This window comes from Ochotona princeps, chromosome 3 (genome assembly GCF_030435755.1).
Source record: "Ochotona princeps isolate mOchPri1 chromosome 3, mOchPri1.hap1, whole genome shotgun sequence".
In the NCBI taxonomy this organism is placed as follows: domain Eukaryota; kingdom Metazoa; phylum Chordata; class Mammalia; order Lagomorpha; family Ochotonidae; genus Ochotona; species Ochotona princeps.
In genome coordinates, this window is record NC_080834.1 from 2,927,400 (window position 1) to 2,942,737 (window position 15,338).

The 15,338-nt window shown below is 43.3% G+C and overlaps 1 long non-coding RNA gene across 1 annotated transcript in view; it reads right to left on the bottom strand.

Annotated features, from left to right (window-relative positions):
• Positions 1 to 14,247, bottom strand: part of LOC131479778 (uncharacterized) — a 39,621-nt gene extending 25,374 nt beyond the window's left edge. The window contains exons 1-3 of the long non-coding RNA XR_009245093.1: positions 14,150 to 14,247; positions 13,241 to 13,442; positions 10,343 to 10,410 (exon numbers count right to left, since the gene is read on the bottom strand). This is a non-coding gene — a long non-coding RNA (uncharacterized LOC131479778). The remainder of the gene's footprint in view (positions 1 to 10,342; positions 10,411 to 13,240; positions 13,443 to 14,149) is intronic.
• Between the last annotated feature and the right edge of the window lie 1,091 nt (positions 14,248 to 15,338).

Genomic DNA, 15,338 nt, shown 5'->3' on the forward strand with positions numbered 1-15,338 from the left:
ACCGTATCACAAAATTTTTAAAAATAAAAATAAATAAATATAAACAAATATAACGTTTTCAAATACGTATTTATTTATTCATTTACTTGAAAGGCAGAGTAACAGAACTAGAAGGAGGGAGAGAGGGAGAGAGAGAGACAGCGAGAGAGAGAAGTCTTCCATCCATTGCTTCACTTCCCCAACAGCCACAAAGTCAAGGTCTGGGTCAGGCCAAAGTCAAGGACCATCTTGGTCTGCCAAACAGTTGACAGGGGTCCAGGTAGTTGAATCATCATCTACTGCCTTCACAGGTGCATTAGCAGGAAGCTGGATTAGAAGCAGACTAAATAAGACTCAAACTGGTACTCCAATATGTGATGCCAGGATCACAAGCAGCAACCTAAACAATTGTATTGCAATGTCAGTGCCTTGTGAGGGTTTTTATAAAAGCCAGAGTGTGCAGTGTCCTGTCTGCCACATTCTTCCCATATACATGCTGCCTGTTGTGACGCCATCTGCCACTGGGTCGTCACCAGAGAACAAACCAAAGGAGCTGTCCAATCTTAGTCTTTCAGCCTCCAGAACTGTGGGATAAATAAACCTCTCTTCTTTATAAAGTTACCCAGACTCATATATACTAGGGAAAACTAATGCAAATCAATAACTGAAGGCAAATATCCCATAGAATGGACATTTGGTACAGTAGTTAAGACCCCACTTGGATGCCCAGAACTCCTACTAGGGTTTAAGTCTTGGGTCTGGTCTCAGTCCCAGCTACCTGCTGATGACATACTGGGAGGTAACAGAGGATGACTTAGTACTGTGTCCCTGCCAAAGCTTCAAGTCCAGCCCAGCCTAGCTGTTAGGAGCACTTAGGAATGAACCAGCAACTAGATCTCTGCCAATCTGTTTGCTTTTGTCTTTGTCTCTGTTTCCCAAATAAATGTTTTTTAAGAGACAAATATTTCAATTTAAAAATAGACAAAGGACTTGGAAAGATAAAGTTTTAATAGAAATAACTAATTATGAATTGTTGACTTGGCTCCTTAACATGGATTTCTACTGGTTTTGATATAATTTAAACAAAATCTGTTTTTATTTCTAAGAACTATTTTAGGAACAAAAATTAGGCAAGTAATACCTGATGATTCAAATAGTAAGACTCAGCAAGTGGTGATTATGGAACAGTAAGAATGAGCAAGTTTTCATCGCCACAACTAAATATGTGAGGTAGGCTGCTGATGCAAGAAGGTTTATGTTAGCACACATTCTGGAGGTCCACACGCTAAGGTTGAGTGGGCCACATCAGTTGGATTATGCAGTGAGGCTAGAGGATGGCAATAACTGTGTGCACAAAGGAATCGTCACACGGTAAGCTAGGGAGCAGAGAGAGAGTGACTATGCCTGAGTCATCCTGGGTCATGAACCTCCTCACATCCCACTCGGTGCACCTTCACAACAACATCGTTAGTTTAATATTCCATTCTCCCAGTACCACTAACTTTTCACTTTGAGTAGTATGAGTTGGAGAGCTAAGAAAAGTTCCAACTATAGTACTGTTAATACATGTTAAGGTCCAATTATACATTCAGCCCTATGTGGGGTGGTGATGGGGACCCCAGGGCAATCAGACAACCACCTTAGAAAAGTGGTATGGTACATATGGATGCAGCCCCCAATGGTGTTATCATTCACATTCTAAATGAGAAAACTGAGACCCACAGTGGCTTTGTTGACTTGTCCAGGGTTACAGAGTTTTTCAGGGCTGTTGCGAAGGCTGAAAATAACACACAAGAAGCACATGGAGCATCTCTCACATGTGGTGGGACCATGAGCAACTGAACACCATGGCAGGTAGTAGCAGCAGGCTGAAAGGACATTGTTCTAGTTTAGGGGACAAAGTAATTAAAGGCTAAAACTAGCCTTTCATTTTGAAAAGCTCCCTTGGAAGTCAGAGGAAAAAGCAAGCAAGCAAGCAAGCTGGGCCCTATAGGTTATTGAACAGGAACACTGTCGTACAAAATGTGTAACAGTCTAATGAGAATAAATGGGGACATTTGGGAATAAAGGCAACTCCCAGGATTTAGGATTTTATCACCATATGCAAGGGGGGGAGCCCACTGGACCAAGTTCAAGTGAAGGAGGCACTGTCTCATGGGAATGGGGCAATGGGGCGGGGCAGCCTTGATCAGGCTGATTATTGAAGGCGGAGAGAAATAAGCAAATGCAGACAAGTAGGTGTTAGGAGGCAGGCAGGATTAAAGTGAAGACTCCAACAACATGCAGCAATGTGTCTCATTAAAGGGAAGGAAGGGGTTTTTGAAAAGGGATAATTCTTGCTTATTTTGAAAATGTCAAGAAAACCTTATTTTTTTTAAGCCCAGGAAACACAGTGAAACATCAAGGGAAAGCAAAGACAGATATGCACAAACTATTTAGGCAAGAACCTGGGAAAAGTAGTATTTATTCTTCCAGTTTGTCAGGACTTATTTTGAATGTTTGTTTCTTAAAAGAAGAGACAGTGGACCTAGTGACTAAAGTCCTCACCTTAAACGCACTGGGATCCCATACGGTTGGTTGCTGGTTCTAATCCCGGCAGCTCCGCTTCCCGTCCAGCTCCCTGCTTGTGGCCTGGGAAAGCAGTGGAGGATGGCCCAAAGCCTTGGGACCCTGCACCGGCGTGGGAGACCTGGAAGAAGCTCTGGGCTTCTGGTTTTGGATTGCTCAGCTCCAGCCATTGTGGCCGCTTGGGGAGTAAATCATTGGACAGAGCATCATCCCCTGTGTCTCTCCTCCTCTCTGTATATCTGACTTTCCAATTAAGATAAATAGCTCTTTAAAAAGAGAGAGAGAGGAACAGCAATGAATTGTTGACTTGCTAAATTTTCTTATGTCGTCTAGGAAAAGTCACTGCATGTATTAGTGCCTGCCATGGGCCCAGGCTCCATTTTGGTTTTGGGGGATGTGCGCCCATTTAGGATTTTTAGATCAAAGCATATTTTTGTTCTCCATGTGAGTCAGTGAATCCTCAGATCTGTCTTGGTAGAGATAAACTCTGTATTTTCCATTTTTGAACAAGTTTTTTGTAATGGGCATATCTTTCTTTTATTTTTCTTTTAAAGGCTTATTTATTTATTTGTACGGCAAAGGCAGATTTATAGAGAGAAGGAGACACAGAGAGATTGATCTTCCATTTGCTGGTTCACTCCCCAAATGGCCACTATGGCCACAGCTGAATTGATCCAAAGCCAGGAGCCAGGAGCTCCTTCTGGGTCTCCCGTGCAGGTGCTGGGTTCCAAGATTTGGGACATCCTCTATTGCTTTTCCAGGACACAAGCAGGGAGCTGGGCAGGAAATGGAACATCCGGGACACGAACCAATACCTATATGGGATCCCAGTGCATGCAAGGAGAGGATTTAGCCACTGAGACATCGTGCCAGGCCTGAATATCTTTCAAAAATAATAATAAATAAGGGAAAAGCATTATTTGGAGCAAAGCAAGAGTTCTGATCATTGAAAGGAAATGAACGGCACGTGTGCAGGTTGACTGTGACAATAACGAGCCTCCAGCCGCTCGTCATGGGGGTCCAGCCTAAATCTGGAAGCCCAGAGTTTTGAGTTGAAGACAGTAATCTTGCTAGCCAGAGCCAGTAGTTGATCACTAGAACCAGATCAGTGATTCTCCAGTCCAAACCATGCACGATCTAATTGGTGATGAAGTTTTTACTAAACCTCAGGGAAAGAAAGAAAGGATCATGCAGCAAGTTTCGCCTATGTATAAGATAATCTCTTACAAAGGGATGGGTATTTGAAAAAATGAACATTAGTGCTGGCGCAGTAACCTAGTGGCTAAAGTCCTTGCTTTGGACATGCCAGGATCCCATATGGGTGCCAGTTCATGTCCCGGCTGCACCCTGCCTGTGACCTGGAAAAGCAGTCAGAACAGCCCAAAGCCTTGGGATCCTGCATCCACATGGGAGACCCAAAAGCTCCTGGCTCCTGGCTCTGGATCCACTCAGCACACAGGATGAAAGATCTATCTCTCTGTCTCTCCTCTCTATAAATCTGCCTTCCCAATAAAATTAAATAAATCTAAAAAAAAAAAGAAAGAAAAAAGTGAATATTGGCAACCCCAATGTTTCTTCCTATGTCCACATTTTTGTTGTTGAAATTTTACTAAAATCTATGAGATCTCTGGAAACCCTTGGGCTGGATGACCTTGAAGGAAAAAATACTTTTCCTCCCATTGTAGGGAAATATCTGTATTTTGTCTACAGCTGATTCTGTACTTGTTTGGGTCTTGGTTTTGGTTTGGCTTAATAAAAGACCAGGTTATAAATACGTATAAAGAACTGAAAGTAACTGTGTTCCAATAAAGCTTCATTTATAAAAACAGGCAGTAGAGCTGGCCCACAAGCAGTAGCTCACTGATCCTACACATAGACTGATGCCTATTATTAAGCTGTCTGGATTATCTGATCCCAAGAGCACTATTCTACAACTTCAGATTATAGATACCTAGTAGGCACACAAAGAAATTTTTGCTACAGACCTAGCTATAGCCTTAGCCTGCTCAGGTAGCCATGACAAAAACCAGAATTTTCTTCTCTCACCTCTCTGAAGGCTGAATGCCTGAGACCAAGTGTTGGTAGGGCCAATGTCCCCCTGAGACCTTCCCCTGTCTCTAGTTGGTGGTTCCCCCACCCCCCCGGAGTCTGCAACGGTCTTCCTGTGGTATATGTGTCTGAATCACCATTACTCCTTAGGGACTGGTTTAGGGCACTCTGAACAAATGAAAATAAAACTAATTTTAACTTAATCACATCTAAAGATCCAGTCACATTCCAAAAGGGAGCAGGACTTAAGGCATCATCCTATGAATCTGAGAGGACAATTCTACCCCTACACGCCCCGAAGCCCTGTATGCACTGGCACCTGTCTCCCTTGACTCTGTAGAAATGGGTGCTTTTTAGATTTCTTTGAACTTCTTACAATGTCTTATCAGTACCCTCACTACCAAGTTAAACAAAATCTGTAAACTGTGTTTTTATTCCTCAGGAAAGTCATGATTTTTATCTTTTTTTTTTTGGTTTTTGGAGGAATATTCATCAGTACAACCCAGAATGTCACAATGAAACTAGAGAACCCAAGGCTTATTTTTTAAATTCTGGTTCCATAGCCATAGCACTTAGTGAGAGTCTCCTCTTCCTTTTGTGCTCTCGTGAAACTCATGGTGAAAACTTCCTAATAATAAAGGTGGTGAGACAGGATGACCCCAGAAAACCGCTAGGCTTTTCTTGAGAGTTTGGTGGAGGCGCACTGAGACAGCTGACTATTGTGTATTTTTAAACCAATGCACCACACCCTGCCGCACCCATCTGCATTACCATCTGTCATGGTCATTCCTGCATTCATTCCTTGTACACAGCAGGAAAAGCTTCTGAGCAGGGACAGATAGCCAGGAGCCAAGAGCATCATGGCAGCCTTCAGCACGGCACCTGTTCGAATTGCAGTGTGTGCTGAGAACACAGCATCCTGGTACTGTAGGTTTGGTTTTTTTTTTTTTTTTTTTTGCATATTCTCCATTGTGTGGATTTTTTTTAAACATCTATTTTTATTGCATTTCCTTTTTTTTAAAATTAATTACATTGCATTATGTGATACATTTTTTTAGGCACTGGGATTCCCCCCGCCCCTCCCCAAACCCTCCCCCCACGGTGGATTGCTCCACCTTGTTGCATTTCCATAGTTCAAATCCAGTTGACATTCTTTCATTGGAGGTGTTTACCAAGCATAAAGTCCAGCATCTTATTGTCCTGGTAAGTTCATTGGTTTCTTGGTGAGACCATCTCTGGTCTGAAGGTAGAGCCGGCAGAGTATCATCCCAATCAATTAAAAGCCCCAACATAATATTTACAACCATTTACAACATTATGGCATTAATTGACATGATATTGATTAATCAATATGTTAATAAGAAAATGCAGGTTCTCAACCACACCTATGACTTCTTCATAGACATTTCAATTTTGGTTTACATTCAACTGTGTTCTATATACCTTAAAATGGCTTAGATTGCTATTCAGCTGTCTCATGCCTATTTTAATTTTAGTATTTAGCAGTTTATAGCATTGAAGCATGATTTCGCTGAACCTGGCTGTTTTTCGGGTGGTTTAACTCTATAAATCTAACAGGATATATGTCAACAGTTTAGGTGAGCATGTTTAGGAGGGGTGTGCAGAAAATCTTCCAAACCCCAGTTAGGAGTAACTAATCTTTGTGTCCCACTCAGTGAGTTATAAGTGCATCTCCACTGACCGTTTCCTGTCTGTTTCTAAGCTTTCCTTGTTGTTCTCTATCTATTCTAGTTTTGTTTGTTTGTTTGTTTGTTTGTTTGAGGGGTGTGTGCTGAGAACACAGCATCCTGGTACAGTAGGTTAAGCCATTGCCTAGATGTCAGCATCCCATATGAACAGTTCTAGTTTCATCTGCTGCACTTCTAATGCATCTGGGAAAGCAGCAGAGGATGGCTCAACTGTCCTCGACGAAGTTCCTGGCTCCTAACTTCAGCCTGGTCCAGCGATGCCTGTGGTGACCATTTGGGCAAATGAATCAACAGACAGAAGATTCTGTGTGTGTGTGTGTGTGTGTGTGTGTGTGAGAGAGAGAGAGAGAGAGAGAGAGAGAGAGAGAGAGAGAGAGTATGTGTGTCTATCTCTACTTCTCCTTCCCTATAACTCTGACTTTCAAACAAATAAACATATCTTTAAACTGGATTTCTGTATTTCCTTGCATGTCCAAAAGCAACATATTATTTAAGATTTTACTCTTTGGTTAAATATCCCTATTATTCAATATGGATCCATAACTTTTCCTTGTTCTGTCAAAAGACAAAATGATAATTTGAGACCCAGATTTGCTTTGTTCCTTTTTTTCTTATTTTCTTTTAAAGAATATTAATTTGAAAGGCAAAGTTACAGAGAGAGGGAGAGACTTTTCATCTGCTGGTTCACTCCCCCAGTGACTGTAACGCCGGGGCTGGACCAGGCTGAAGCTAAGAGCCAAGAGCTTCTTTCATGATTCCAAGATAGGTGCAACAGCCCAGGTACCTGGGCTATTTTCTGCTGCTTTCCCAAGTGCATTAGCAGGGAGCTGGATCAGAAGTGGAGCAGCAGGAGAATTACCTGGAGCCCATGCAGGATGCCATTGTACCACAGTGTTTTGTTTTTGATTCATGAATTGAGCGGCACTTTGTTCTATACAATAGAATCAGTAGTCCAACGAGCAGAGCAGAGAGGTTGGTTCTGTAAGACAGAAAAGGGCTGAAAAAACAAACAAAAAACCCAGGGCCCGGCATGGTGGCCTAGTGGCTAAAGTCCTTGCCTTGAACGTGCCAGGATCCCATATGGGCACCGGTTCTAATCTCGGCAGCTCCACTTCCCATCCAGCTCCCTGTTTGTGGCCTGGGAAAGCAGTAGAGAGCGGACCGAAGCCTTGGGTTCCTGCACCCTCATGAGATACCTGGAGGAGGTTTCTGGCTCCTGGCTACGAATCAGCACAGACCAGCCATTGCGGCCACTTGATGAGTGAATCATTAGACAGAAGATCTTCTTCTCTGTCACTCCTCCTCTCTGTGTATCTGACTTTACAATAAAAATAAATAAATCTTTCAAAAAAAAAACCCATATAGGTTTGATCATTTCCAAGTTACTTCCTTGTAAGATGAGGACAGGGATAGTAAAGCAGAAAAATAAATGATTGGTTGGCATCAGCATACTGCAGGTTAGCTTTTGTGTGTAAGGATTAAGGCAGAAAGAACTTCATGCCAATCGAAACCACCCCACTGGAGTAATTTGGCTGCTGTCTCTGTAACCCTAGTTTCGCTTCAGTTCAGACAAACAGCCTTGTGTTGGCAAGGCATCTTGCCTTTAAGCTGGTCAGTTGCAATCCAGCACAGGAGTTTAGTCCAAAACAACGGTCGCCTGCATTTGTTCTTTAATACCCATTACTTCTTTTTTTATTATTATTAATTATTTTGCATTATGTGACAATTTCATAGGCTCTGGGAATCCCCCCACTCCTCCTCTTCCCCCTCCCCTCCCCTCCCCCCTGGTGGATTCCTCCACCTTGATGCAGTATTACAGTTTAAATTCAATCAAGATTCTTTCCTTGCAAACATATACCAAGCATAGTGTCCAGCTACTTATTGTTCAGATGAATACCCATTACTTCTTAGTTGATGCCAGTTCCCAACTTTCCCTCTTCCTTTCCTCCTTAAAAAGTGTCTCCTATGTTTATGTTACAGAATTCTCATGTCAAAAAAACTGTGGAATCAGGACTTGTAAACCTTTAGTACATCTCCCTGAAAGTGGAAAGTTACAGCCAGGCTAAAAGACACATCCAGATTGAATCCTGGGGAATGTTGTTTCAACAAATGCCAGTGGAATGAAGAGGGCGAAGGTTGATTGGGCACATGTTACAACAGTAGCGTGGCAGACAATGGTGAGAGAGAAACTCAGCCCAACAAACACTCGGATGCCCTTGTCTGCCCTGAGCTTCCTGGGATCAGTGTGCCCTCCAGGCCTGGCCTCAGCTCTGTTGTGTGTTAAGGGTTAGGCCCATAAAACAGCACAGCAGGCACTGAGGTGCGGTGCCTTGTCCAGACATGTGTATTATTTGGCCCGGGTGTAGCTATGTATGCCTCTGTCAGCAACATTTGCTGTTATAGTTCCAGGGTTGGTCAGTTCTCAGCCTCTTGGGTCTGATAGACTGTCTACGGACCCCACAGCAGCCTTGCTTTGGTCATTTTGTCATTCCCAAAGCCCCACTCCTGTATGTGTAAGGATGAAGAAAAGATGAGAAATAGATGTGTTTCCATTTGATCTTGAAAGAGGAACTTAAGAAGGTCAAGATTATTGACCAACATCAGGATTTTCTGAGAATTGCAAACACATCCTTTATCTGCTTGCCTTCTGCCCTTGGTATATCACAGTTCAGCTTGAAGCTGCAGATTCCACATTATGTCAGCATGCTTTCTCTGTGTCACATTTGAGACACCCGAGACACCCAAAGGAGTAGGTTACTTCCTTTGGGCCTTTCCCATTCCCTTAGCAAGTGACCTCTCTCAAGAAAGGAGCTGGGGAAACACTGGAGAGCAAAAACTGATTCCAAACTCCACGGGAGAATAGGAACATGTGGAAAGGTGGTCTGGGAAAGATGCCAAATGTGTCGTGGACTCCGGTCCTCTCAGAAGAAGTGACTGTCCCCTGGACCACTGGGGTGTAGGACACTTGTGTCCACCTACTTCTGACACCACACTCACAGGCCTGTCCACAGGAGTTGCTTGAAATAAGCCTAAGGAATGTATCTGCATAAGAACAATAGGCTAGTTCTACAAATCAGGGCTTTTTCCTGGAAACCTGGTTCCTAAGCATGTCCCTGCACATCACTGACTTGACCCTGTTTGGTTAGCTCTGCCTTGGCTACAGACCTGGCAGGGAATGGTCCAAGCCTTTGGTTCCATGTGCAGAGAGTCAGCCAGGGTATAGGGGAGAAAACAACTGAGGAGTATCCATTGGTCACCAGGCAAAAAAGTGAAGAAGAAAAAGTGAAGCTTGTTGCAATGTTAGCAATAGTTAGAAGATGAGAATAAGAACAGAGAAGCCTGGAAAAAGCATAGGAACCACAGCAAAAAGGGAGGCGAGGGGTCTGTAACCTCATCCCTAAATCTGGCACAATGATCCTAAGAGGCTGTAGCATGGCTCAACAGAAGGGTCATTAGAATGTGATGGATGATGTTAATATCAGCACATGACATGATGGCAGATTCTTTAACATTAGTGGCTTTGACTTCTTCCAGATCCATACTAGCTGGTATACAGCAAAAGTTACTCATTCACAGAGGGAATTGAAGATACTTTGCCTCATACGTGCCAGGATCCCATATAGGTGCTGGTTCATGTCCTGCCTGCTCCAGTACCTATCCAACTCCCTGCTTATGGCTTGTGAAAGCAGTAGAGGATGGCCCAAATCCTTGGGACCCTGCACCAGCCTGGGAGACTCAGAAGAAGCTCCTGGCTTCAGATTGGCTCAGTTCTGGCCACTGCAGCCATCAGATGCAAGATCTTTCTTTCTATCTCTTTCTCTCTGTAAATCTACCTTTCCAATAAAATGAATAAATAAATCAATCTTAAAAAGGGGGGGAGGCAGAGGAATCATAATCAGAGAGGACAGGATCAACAAAGAGGCAGAGGTATCATGTGCACATGGAAGCAGGGGCTGCACAGTGAGGATTGCAAAAGTTACTAGAAGCTATAAAGGGCAAGAAACAATCTGACCCAGAACCTCTAAAAAAAACCCAACCTGGCCAATACCTTGGATTCTTCAGTCTGGGGGGTGGGGGACTGATCTTGTATTTCTCCCATCCAGAACTGTAAGAGAATAAATTTATGTTGTCTTAACTCAATAAATTTGTGGCAATTTGTTACATAAATCAAAAGAATTAACACAGTGTTTCCTGGTCCCGGAACTTAGGTGTTTTCTGATGTCTTAGGAGAGTTAGGAAAACTCAGAGATCATTTGTTCTGCCCTGGGAAAAAACATGAGCCTCACCAAGAAGCAACCACACCCTAACTGTGATGACTTCCTAGGACTTGGACTTCTCAGGTCTTTTGGAGGAAGGACATGAAAGATGGACTAGCATTGTGGTACAGTAGGTTAAGCTGCTACCTTAAACATTGGCGTCCCCTGTTGGAGTGCTGGTCTGAGTCCCAGCTGCTCTGCTTCTGATCCAGTTCCCTGCTGATGCACCTGGGGAAGCAGTGGAAGATGGCCCAGTTGCTTGGACCTGTGGCAGCCATGTGGGAGATCAGGGTGGAATTCCAGGCTCCTGGCTATGGCTTAGATCAACCTTGGCCATTGTAACCATTTGGGGAGTGAACAAGCAGATGGGAGATATCTCTTTCATAGACTTTCACTCTCTGTATCACCCTGTCTTTTAAATAAATCAATAGAAATTTTTTAAAAAGGACATAAGAGGAAAGAGAAAAGGAGTTATACGGCAGCTTGTCACACAGCTGTTCTCTTGCATACAGATACCAAATTGCTCAGGAAACCGATGTCCCCTTGCCAATTGGGTGAATTAAAACTGGGAAAACACATCGCCTTTGCTGATGATTGGTCTAGGTATAGTCCTATAACCGCATCCTGGTTAATGAAAAGCCTGTTGGAATGCTTACAGGGTAGATTTTGTAACCTGAGACAAATAAAATAAAAGAACCTTTCTTTTCCCCTTCTCTCTCTTTTTTTTTAAGATTTATTTATTTTTATTACAAAGTCAGATATACAGAGAGGAGGATAGAGAGGAAGATCTTCCGTCCAAAGATTCACTCCCCAACTGACCTCTACGGTTGGTGCTACGCCAATCCAGAGCCAGGAGCCAGGAACTTCCTCCAGGTCTCCCACACAGGTGCAGAGTCCCAAGGCTTTGGGCCGTTCTTGACTGCTTTCCCAGGCCACAAGCAGGGAGCTGGATGGGAAGTGGGGCTGCCGGGACTAGAACTGGCACCCATATGGGATCCCGGGGAGTTCAAGGCGAGGACTTTAGCCACTAAGCCACGCCGCCGGGCCCCCGCTTCTCTCTTTTTAAAAGTAATTGTGAAAGAAAAAAATCAGAGTTATATAATCAAAGAAAAAAAAGAAAAAGAAAAAAACCGAGAATTTTTAAAAATCAGAGTTACAGAGAGCGTGGGAGAAACAGAGGAATCTTCTACCAACTGATTCACTTTCTAAATGGCTGTAATAGCCACGGCTGGACGAGGCCATATTTAGGAGCCAGGAGCTTCATCCAGAGTCTCCCACATAGGTGCTGGGGCCCAAACACTTGGGCTATCCTCCATTGCTTTCCCTGGTACATTAGCAGGGAGCTCAACTGGAAGTGGAGCGGGTGCTTGCTTCGGCGGCACATATACTAAAATTGGAAATGGAGCAGCCAGGATTTGAATTGTTGGCCATATGTGATGTCAGCATCCAAGGCAATGGCTTAATTGGATATGTCACAACGCTGGGCCCCCATCACATTCTTATTTTTAGCTGCAGCAAGGGTATTTTATTTATAAGCTTCTTTCAGGCCAGGCTTGTCCCCAACCAATTTCTCAATAACATATTTATAACTGAAATCTTACCCCTTTTTCATGCTACCACCCAGCCAGACACCCATTGTTCCTCACCTCTCCCTGATGGAGGAACTTTTCTCTGACTTCACATTCTGTTCATTTCATTTCTGATTGAGAACCTGAAATACTATTCTTGAAGCAAACCCTCTCCAAGGACAGCCTAAGAAAAACAGCCGTTGTAATGTCCTACTGCCTACTCTGGTCAGATTTGCACATCCAGACTTATAGCTCTTTGGCATCACTGGAAATGACAGACAGCCACCCATTGTACATTGTGAATGCTTGCTAATTGACAGTTCTTCCTGGGGTCTTCCTGTCTGAAGAACAACGTCCTGGCTGCATCTGGGCTATTATTAGTTAAAACAATGCGAGAGCTCACAATAGCAAAAAGGAAAAAGTTATTGGACTGGGAAATCATGTAGCTTACAAATACGCACCCCCCACCCCCAGATCTCCTTGGAGCAAGCCAAGGCAGATTTTTCAGAGCTCTTTCCTCCTTCGGCTCACAAAGGTAGCAAAACATAATGAATCACATTGGCAAGGCAAGGGCAACCAGGGATTTGCCATAGAGCGGGTAACAGGGTCAAGGCTGCTGCGGTTGAGGGAGGGGGCAGTGGAGGCCATGGCCCTACTTATAATAAAAGTCTTCATTTCAACTCTTTTCCCCCTTCCCAGACCTAACCTGCACTTAGAATTCTGAAAGAGAATGGTCATTAAACAACAAGACAGCCACAGGCAGATTTCAATCTTAGAATAATCCTATTTTTTTTCCAGTAAGGAGCACCCCACCTTATGAATCACCCAACCACTATTCTTTGTTTGGCTTTCTCAGCTCATTTCCTTACTTATGTCAATTGCCAGGGTTGTTTTGTTCCTGCTTGAGAAAAACCTCACTTATCTGATGTCCTCTTCAACAGCATGTTTGGTGTGTGTTCGGGTGGGGGCTGTCTGGAGAGGAACAGGGGTCCACAGTTCACAATGTCAGGACCGAGAGCCAAGACACAGGGCCTGATGCCCTGGACTTTCTCCCCAGCATCAACAGAGCCAGCTTTACAGTTGGGTTGCCATAGGCAAGTCAGATACACACCCTTGATTGAAGCTGTAAAAGATGTGAAGGAGGCTGAATAGAGATCATCCTGGACAAGCCAGCAAAGTTTCTGTTCCCATCTCTGCATCCTGTGGGCTGTTTGTTCCAGCAGCTCCCAAGAACTGTTCATTACGCAGTGTGATTTCTGTCTCTGTGAGCAGTGCTGGGCTGACTCCAGCATCAGCGCTAAGGGGGATTGTGCCTGTCAATCACAGTTTGTTAATCCTTCTGTGAAGTAGGACCACTGCATCCCCAAGCTCTTCTTCACTGTCTTCACAGAGCTCCGCCTCAGTCCTGCCTGCTTCCCCTCTTGGTGGTGGTCTCTCAAAGATTTCTCTCTCTCCCTTTTAAATACGAAGTAAGTGAATATTTTTTTAAAAGAGTTCTCAAAGTTTTTAAACACGGATCAGCCATTTTTACAGCTGTTTAGAATTTGAGAGAAAGAAACAGAGTTTCCATACATTGTTTCATTTCCTTAGTGCTTGCAAGCCAGAAGTGGCTGGGTCAACACTGGGAGCCGGAAACTCGCTCAATCCCGGTTTCCCCTGCAGGTAGCAAAGATCCAATGATTTGAGCCATCACCACTGCCTCCTAGGATCTGCATTAGTAAAAAGTCAGAATTGGGAGACAGAGTCAAGTACCCCATCCAGGCACACTGCTAAGGAATGAAGTCTATCAATTGCTAGGTTAAACACCTGCTACATTTGTTGTTGTTTTTAACTCTCCAAATAAACATTTGGAAACATGTCTGAAATTCAGATGGCCCTTATAAACATCCACTCACTACACCGAATCCAAAGTAGAGAACAAAAGTATAACTCTAAGAAGTCCTCTCCAACAGCATGTTTGGTGAAAATGTGGGCTATTTCAAAAAGATAGTTTTCAAATAGTTTTCTTATAAATGCTTACTGTCATTGATAAATTAACCAGGGTGAAAAACAGTAAGAGGAAAATAAAGAGCGGGTACCTCCTCAATCAGATCTGCCTGTATGCACATCCTACATTTCTTGGTGTCAAAGAACAAAGTGGCAAAAGTCTAGCTTAAAGATCTAAATTGCTTTGTTATGTAATTCCAGAATAGGGTAGCGCTTCATTCCAGCAAACAGAAGTGCTCCAAAGAGCATCCTAATGAACTGAGTACAAGAAGTAAGTTTTATAGATAGAGGACACAAGCAACAGATTTTTTAAAAAAAAAAAAAAAAACCTACAATTAGCTTGGTCATTTCAAATTGCTTCTGGTGGCAACATGACACAGAGCATAGAAAAACAACTGCTTGTTAACATCAGGTTACTTTGGGTTATCGTGGTTTTAATTAGGATTAAATACAAAGGCAAAGTGTAAACTTTATTTTCATGACACCTGAATCCAGCTTGGGAATTTTGGCTGTTTTCTTTTCTGATTTTTTACATGATCAATTAGCAACTTAGTTTCAGCCGGACTTTCGTCACCAGTTCTCAGGAGAATTTCACACCAGCAGGTCTCGAGACCACTAAGGGGAAGAGGCGACAGCATTTTCCGGGTGCAGAACCACTAGGAACAGTATGATGGAACTTGCCCAGGCATTGTAAAGTGAATACAAACCTTACAACTAGGCAAAATGGCTATCTCCAGAAGTTTCCCTACCCAACAATGACACTGTAATTGGCTAGAAATGTCATGTCACAGGTCCGCATGTTTGGCTGGAAGCTGTGCCTCAGGTCAAGGGCAGCTAGGACATGGGCCACACCCACCAGGTAGCAGGTAGAGATCCAGGGGCGATCTCCCTCAATCAGTAACTCCATTTTGATTTTGGCTGGTCTGTTGGAGTACAATGTGGAAGTTTACTTCCAAATAGTGGTCTCATAATTTCATTCAACACTAGTTATGGGATTTTGGCCCAGTTACAACATCTATAAAATGGAGATGAGCATGATAGCTCATCTCACAGGACTGCAATGACTGATTCTTTCTTTTATTTTTTATTATTATTTTATTTTAATGATCTTTACATAGTTGATTAGGTTGCAAAGTGGATAAGATCACCATTTCCAAATTCTCTTTTTCCCATCCTGTATCTGGGGGAAGAAGGGAGATAAGCAGAGAAGCCACACCCAGCCT